This window comes from Myotis daubentonii, chromosome 12 (assembly GCF_963259705.1).
Source record: "Myotis daubentonii chromosome 12, mMyoDau2.1, whole genome shotgun sequence".
Classification (NCBI taxonomy): Eukaryota; Metazoa; Chordata; class Mammalia; order Chiroptera; family Vespertilionidae; genus Myotis; species Myotis daubentonii.
The window spans coordinates 74700331-74708109 of record NC_081851.1 but is presented as its reverse complement, the minus strand read 5'-3'; the positions used below and the strand labels follow the sequence as shown (position 1 = coordinate 74708109).

Genomic DNA, 7779 nt, shown 5'->3' with positions numbered 1-7779 from the left:
GCACCTGCTCTTTTGTATGATGTCACTCTTTTATTAAAAAAGAAAAAAAAAAAGGAAAAACTGAGTGACTGGAGGGAAATGGCAGTGGATTAAGTGGACGCTATGCTGACATTTTCCCAGGACCAAACTGGAATTACAACTAAAATACAGAAAAATCATCCTGAAAAACCAACTGAAGACTAGCTGGAGAGAACCCCTATAACCAAGGACATACAGAGGAGACCTCATCGAAGAGGAGAGCAGAGTTGCCACGCTCCAAAGGCAGCAGCTGAAGCTCCAGAAGATTATCTCAATTGCGGGAGGTTCCCCCTGAGAAGTCTGGGATCTAAACCCCAAACCTGGAGGGCTCCCCAGCCCAAAGCACCAGAACTTGGAAAAGGTGCCTACATCACATCTGGCTGTGAAAAGCACCAGGGGTTCTGTCCAGCAGGGACAGACAGCTAGATATGCAGACACCCTCTTACGGAGCCAACACACTAGATTTTGTTTGCAGCCACTTACCTTGGGCTCCAGCAGTGGGAGGACAGAGTGGACTAGAGCTGGGTGAGGAGAGTCTGGGGTGGGCAGCTTGGTGGGGAGAGAACACAGAGGACCACCTGGTGGACCCATGTGCTGAGTCATTCCTCCATACACGAGAAACCATCTTTCTCAGGGGGAGCTTCCGCATTCAGGCAACTTTTGCCTGGGGGGAAGAAACTGCCCCACCCCTTGGAAACCCTTTTTCCCCACCCTGAGGAGTAAACACTCCATTGAGCTCTACAGTTTGGGGCTCATTAAGTGCTTGAGACTAACAATCTGCCTGCAGGCAGAGGCAGATCTCCGATTGTTTTGAGTTTTTGTCTGACATGCCTCTGGGCCCTGAACAAGAAAAAACAGACCTTGGTGCACAATTTGGTCCTTCCCATTTGCGTCTAGCCCTAGCAGAGGGAGCTACAAGCTATGGGTTGCTGATAGCTCTAATCAGGGCCAGTCACAAACAGCACCTGACATCGGCCTGTACCAGAGACACTCCAAAGAGGCTCAAAACCAATAAACCCAATGGCCAGCTTCAAACAAGAGCAGGATCCAATAAGCTCCAGAAGTAGTATATACACAGGCTCCAAAATTTGCAGAGAATTCCACTTTGTGTGATAAGTAACTGCACAGCAGACTGCACACTGTGTTGGGGGTTGAGTTTAACTGGGATGAGCCCACAAAAGAAAGAGCCAATAGCAATTGTCTTACCGATCAGCAATCTGCGGGATGCCGATTTTCATGAAAACCCTCACTCTCAAGGTTGAACCCTCTGATACAATAGAAAATATACTAGTAAAAGCCAAGATCTAGGATAAGGAAGGAATTCCTCCTGATCAGCAAAGATTGATCTTTGCTGGCAAGCAATTGGAAGACGGACATACTTTGTCTGACTACAGCATTCAAAAGGAGTCCACTCTTCATCTTGTGTTGAGACTTCATGGTGGTGCTAAGAAAAGATAGAAGTCTTACACCGCTCCCAAGAAGAACGAGCATCAGAGAAAGAAGGTTAAGCTGGCTGTCCTGAAATACTACAAAGTGGATGAGAATGGCAAAACCAGTCACCTTTTTCGGGAGTGCTTTCAGATGAATGTGGTGCTGGAGTGTTTATGGCCAGCCACTTTGACAGACATTATTGTGGCAAATGTTTCAACAAACCAGAAGACAAGTAATTGTATTGGGGTTAATAAAAGACATGAACTAACATTTAATTGTTAAATTTTATTCCGGTGAACATTTTTTAAGCATCAAAAGTTGATACTTTGGCAGAAGAATTCCATTATATTAAATACTAGAGGCCCGGTGCATGAAATTCGTGCACTGGGTGTGTGTGTGGGGGGAGTGTTCCTCAGCCCAGCCTGCCCCCTCTCACATACTGGGAGCCCTCAGGCGTTGACCCCCATCACCCTCCAATCACAGGATCGGCCCCTTGCCCAGGGGTCTACGCCTCATTTCCCCCCATCACTGGTTCTGCCCCCAGCCCAGGCCTGATGCCTCGGCCAGAGGCGTAGACCCCCATCACCCTCCGATCGCCTGATCGGCCCCTTGCCCAGGCCTGACGCCTCTGACAGAGGTGTCAGGCTTGGACAGGGAACCCCCATCTCCCCCTGATCACTGGCTCTGGCCCCCGCCCAGGCCTGAGGCCTCTGGCCCAGGAATCAGGCCTGGGCAGGGGACCCCCATCTCCCTCTGATCGCTTGCTCCACCCCCCGCCCAAGCCTGACGCCTCTGACCCAGGCTTCAGGCCTGGGCAAGGGGACCATCATATCCCCCCAATCCCCGGCTCCGCCCCCCAGCCAGGCCTGATGCCTCGGCCAGAGGAGTTGACCCTCATCACCCTCCGATCACCAATCACCGGATCGGCCCCTTGACCAGGCCTGAGGCCTCCGGCAGAGGTGTCAGGCCTGGGCAGGGGACCCCCAGCTCCCCGTGGTTGCAGGCTCCGCCCCTGCCCAGGCCTAACGCCTCTGGCCTAGGCGTCTGGCCTGGGCAGCGGGGACCCACAGCTGCAGCGGCCCCGCGATCGTGGGCTCCGCTTTAGGCCCAGGCAAGGGACCCCTAGCTCCCGGGACTGCCAGCTTCGACTGTGCCCAGCTCCCATCGCTGGCTCCACCCCTACTTCCTGCTATCACTGGCCAGGGCGGCAAAGGCACCTGATTCTCCAATCATGGCTGGGGGGCAGGGCAAAGGCAGCCCCAGGGCCGCCTTTGCCCTGCCCCCCAGCTCTTAGCTCCCCCCTGGGGTTCCGATCACTGTCAGTGGCAGGGGCCTTCTTCCTGCTTTCCCTTTCGCCTCCCTGCATTGTGCCTACATATGCAAATTAACCACCATCTTGTTGGCAGTTAACTGCCAATCTTAGTTGGCAGTTAACTGCCAATCATAGTTGGCAGTTAATTTGCATATAGCCCTGATTAGCCAATGAAAAGGGTATCATCGTACGCCAATTACCATTTTTCTGTTTTATTAGATAGGATCAGCTGTCTAGATAATAAACCAGTTTGTGTTTCTGACAAAAAAACAAAAAGACTCAATTGTAACGGGAGGGCACACATTAAGTGCACAAGGATAATTATTAGAACTAGGTCTGGCGATCAGGGAGACTGCACCACTGGATCCCACAGGTCATCCACTGCATGACACCCACCAAGGCTGGGAGTCATAGCAGATCTACCTAATACATAGAAACAAACCCAAAGAGTCAGCCAAAAGAAACAAGCCCCAAGTGAAAGAACTATAATACTTTCAACAATAAAGATAAATTTAAAATAAAATAAAACTTTTAAAAAAGGAAAAACTTTATTTAAAATAACATGTTTAGAGCAAAACATGTTATTTTAAATAAAGTGACGTTCAAAAGTGCTATATTCAACAGTGTGAATGTACTTAATGCCACTGAACTGTATACCTAAAAGTTGCTAAAATGGTAAATTGGTATTATGTAACAAAATTTGTATACTGTAATAAAAACAGCTGTATCATTTTTAAAAATTATTTATAATAAAAGAACTGCCATTGGACCTGACATAGTACATTATACATGTGAAAATAGATTGACCCAAACATACAATGTTTGAATTACGAATTAATAAAGTGTTCTGAAAAATAAATATTCAAAACATGTAATAGACTTAAAAACATAAAGGTAAATATTTTCAGCCCATCCTTTGTAGGTAGGACCCCTTAAACAGGAAACTCTATTAGTATATTTTTATATAACCCTAACAGGGGTGAAAAAGCTTTTTTTTCAAATATTAATAATAACAGATATTAGTAATTATATGCTTGCTGTATACCAGGAGCTGAGCTAGACATTTCATGGATACTATCTTTAATTTTAGTCTCATGAAAATAAAATGATCTCTACTCCATTCCTCAAGTCCCCAAATTACAAACCTTAATGCTGCTGAAACATCTTTTTTCTTTCCGAGATGGGAAAAATAGGTCACATCCATAGGCTTGTGTTCATAAACCGACTTTAGAAAGTCCAAATAACCATTGTTATGGTTCATCCTTTTTTTTTTAAATATATTTTATTGGTTTTTTACAGAGAGGAAGGGAGAGGGATAGAGAGCCAGAAACATCAATGAGAGAGAAACATCGATCAGCTGCCTCCTGCACACTCCCCACTGGGGATGTGCCCGCAACCAAGGTACGTGCCCTTGACCGGAATCGAACCTGGGACCCTTGAGTCCACAGGCCGACGCTCTATCCACTGTTGCCAAACTGGTTAGGGCTGGTTCATTCTTTATTATTGATACAGAATGTGAGTAAATTTAATAGAGATTTTCTCATAAGTTAGACAGGTCCAAACCATTCAATGGATAGGTTCCTTTAAAACAGCGTTTCTCAACCTGTGGGTTTTGACCCCTTTGGGGGTCGAACGACCCTTTCACAGGGATTGCCTAAGACCATCGGAAAACACATATATAATTACATATTGTTTTTGTGATTAATCACTATGATTTAATTATGTTCAATTTGTAACAATGAAATTGGGGGTCACCACAACATGAGAAACTGTATTAAAGGGTTGCAGCATTAGGAAGGTTGAGAACCACTGCTTTAAAAGGATGTTTGCTATGTAGAAAGAATTATGAGTCACTAGATTTTTTTTCCCATTTTGCTTAACTAAATAAGATTAAACAGGTAATATTACCTCAGAGGTCTACATACTTAATGTACTGACTATAACATAACTTTTTAATTTAGTGTAATATAAGGTTCTGCTTTTCTTCTCAAGCTTACTGTTACACATTCAAAAGCTTGCTATTTTAAACTGAAGTAACACCCAAGATTTATTCTAAGGTTGAATAAAAGCAAGTATTTTTTGAAGTGGCTTTTCATTGTCTGAATATTTTTATTCTGATCTGAACACATTCAACTTTTACATTTTAAGAACAAGGATAAAAAGAACAAAGTGGAGGGGAGAATGGGTTCCAATTTAAAATGTATTCCACCACAGCCCCCAATGCAACCTCTGCAAACCTGGCTACAAAGACACAAAAACTTAAAAGCTAAAATGTTACCTTCCTCCTATCCTCCAATTTTCCAGTTCCAGAAACAAAAACTCACAGAACTAGGCAGGAAGGGGGAGGTAATGTTTCTGGGTGTGTCTGTATGTTAAGGAAGAAGGTCTGGGGGTACTTGAGTAATGACACTAGCAGGAACAAGTTTTGCATTGGGAGAGGTGTAATATTTCCCAAAATTTTTATAAAGAAAGATCAAAGATCAAAAAGGCATAGCTATGATGAGCAGGTACAGAAATGTATTCATTTACTCATTCAAATAATATTGCATGGGTACTTAGTAGGGGCAGGTACTATTCAAAGCACTTGGGATATATTGGGGCGGGGGGGGGGGGGCGGGCGGTAAACAATCCTACCTCCAAGGACTTGCATCCTTGTAAGGCATAAATTATATAGTGTGTGAAAAACTGAAGAGTTCTGCGAGAAGAATAAGAAATTAGAGCAGGACAATGAAGTTAGAAACTACATGGTAGGGCATGGAAATTAATAAATAGAGCTGAATTTCAGATGGTTTTTAGGGTGTCTCAGAATCTTGGCTTGTAATAGGATAATCAGACTTACTTTGTTAATACATTTAGTCTTCCTTCTGTCATTATACACTTTCCGTTTTTTGTGTTTTCTTGCAGCTTCCTTTTTCCCTTAGTTTTTGCTAAGCAGCCCATTTTATTTCTCTGTCTAGTGTTTTCAAAAATATTATTCTACTGATGGTTGCGCTTAAATTATGTATATCTGACATTTCTTTTCCAATCTCAAGTAAGCTCCTTGAGGCAAGGACTTCTGTACTCTATCACTGAGCCTAAACAACATTAGGAGTATTAAAATACATTTATTCTATGAGTGAATAACTTAATAGTAGGTATTAACTAAATGATCACAATTCTGCTCTTGGGCCAGAGATAAACTCTGGAGGTGGAAATAGAAAGTGAATGCAGAGAAAGGTGGGAAAGAATGCTATGGAGGAGATTGCCTCTATCCCAACCCTGACCAACTTTGTGATTTTGAAAAACTCACCCATCCTCTTTGCACCTCTATTTTTTTTTCACTTGAAAAATAAGGGAAGTGGGAGAAAGAAGATGGCGGCAATATAGGCAGACGCGTCCCAGGTTGTGTCCCGGAGCAAATGGAGTGAGCAGCTGAAACTAGTGACACCCACCCCGAATTGGCGAAATTGCTCAGCTGGTGAGACGGTTTGCAGCTGGGAAGGGCAGAACTCCCCTGGGAAAGGTAAAAAAAAAAAAACAGGGATTTGGGCAGGAAAGTTTGCCAGACCTCTGAGTCCAGAGGGTCGGAGGGAGACCGCATGGCAGACAGCTGCGTCCCCTGGGACAGGCACAGCCCCTGACGGGGGAAAGGAGATCTGCGGGATTCCTGGCGCTGCCAGGGGATTTGAGAACTGGGTTCTGTGACCACGGAGGACTGAGCCTAAAGGGGGCAGCCTGAAGAGCTGACCTGACCATGCAGTTCCAGTAAGAGAGGAGCTTACAGAACCTAAGCCTTCCCCGTTTCCGCGGCCGGCGTTTGTTTGTTTGTTCTCACCAAATCCTGTTCATGGGACATTTCGGATACAGACACTCACCTGTGCTGAAGAGAGGGAGAGGGTGCGGAGGAGTGGAATCTGGCGAGAGGCTGAGGAGAGAAGGGGGGCCAGGAGAGGTGGCAGCGAATTGAGTGTTGAGTGCTGAAACACCCCTTAGCCCAGGACTGGGTCAGCCATTCTCTCGGGAGAGTGAGACTCCTTCCCCCAGCCCCCAGGCAAGGAGCACAGCCACACCCAGATTCCACCCTGAACAAGATCAAGGATTAAAATAATCTGATCAGTCCCTGGGAGTTAACAGGGTCTGGCCTGTAGAAGGATTTTCAATGCCTTATAGCCTCAGAGGCCAACCCCAGAACACTGCCACCCAGAGGCTGAGCCACAAACTGACTCTTTGCTAAACACAAAATAAGGCAGTCTGAGAAACAAATAAGGCCTGCTTTGAAATAAGGACTGTGGTTTACAACACAGAGGAACAGTGTATCACAGGGAAACTCAACACTCTCCTGAATACCTGGCAGGACTAAAGGCGAACCAGACTGAAGAATAGAAGAACCGAAGGACCTTCACTACTGCAATTTTTTTTTTTCTTTTTTCACCTTTTAACTAAGAAACCAATTTTTTTTTCTTTTTTCTTTTTTTTTCTCCTTTTTTTCTTCTTCTTTTTTTTTCTTCTTTTTCCATCTTCTTTTTCCTGATTTTACCCTTTTAATTACTACCTTCTTATTTTTAACCAGCATTATTACTGCTACCATTTTACCACCTTTAAAGTGCCATTTTATTTTCTCTTTATTTTATTTTGGGATTAGTGTTCTCCATTCTATTTTCATCGTTATATTATTTGTTGTTTCTAGTTTGCATCCATCTACAGGGAGCTGTTGCTGGAATTTGCTGGGATTAGTGGCGGTTCTATAGGAGTATTCTCCTCATATAAAAAGTCTCTTCCCCTCTTCCACTTCATTCTCTTTTTTCACTCTTTTTTTTCTTTTCTTTTCTCGCTTTTCTTTTCCCCCCTTCTTTTTCCCAATTTCATTTTTGCACTCCCTTTTTTGATCCCTACTTTTCTTTTCTTTTTTCTCTTTTATCTTTATCTCTTCCTTCTTCCTTATCCCCTAATTCTCTTTATTCAGGTGGTCACCTTTATTTGGGGTTATTAATATTGTGAATATATTTGTGTTTAGTGCCTGGTACGTGGTGCCTTGTTGT

General features: G+C 44.1%; 1 pseudogene; it reads left to right on the top strand.

Annotated features, from left to right (window-relative positions):
• Positions 1–1242: 1242 nt before the first annotated feature.
• On the top strand, positions 1243–1685 carry LOC132213845 (ubiquitin-ribosomal protein eS31 fusion protein-like; annotated as a pseudogene).
• Positions 1686–7779: the final 6094 nt, after the last annotated feature.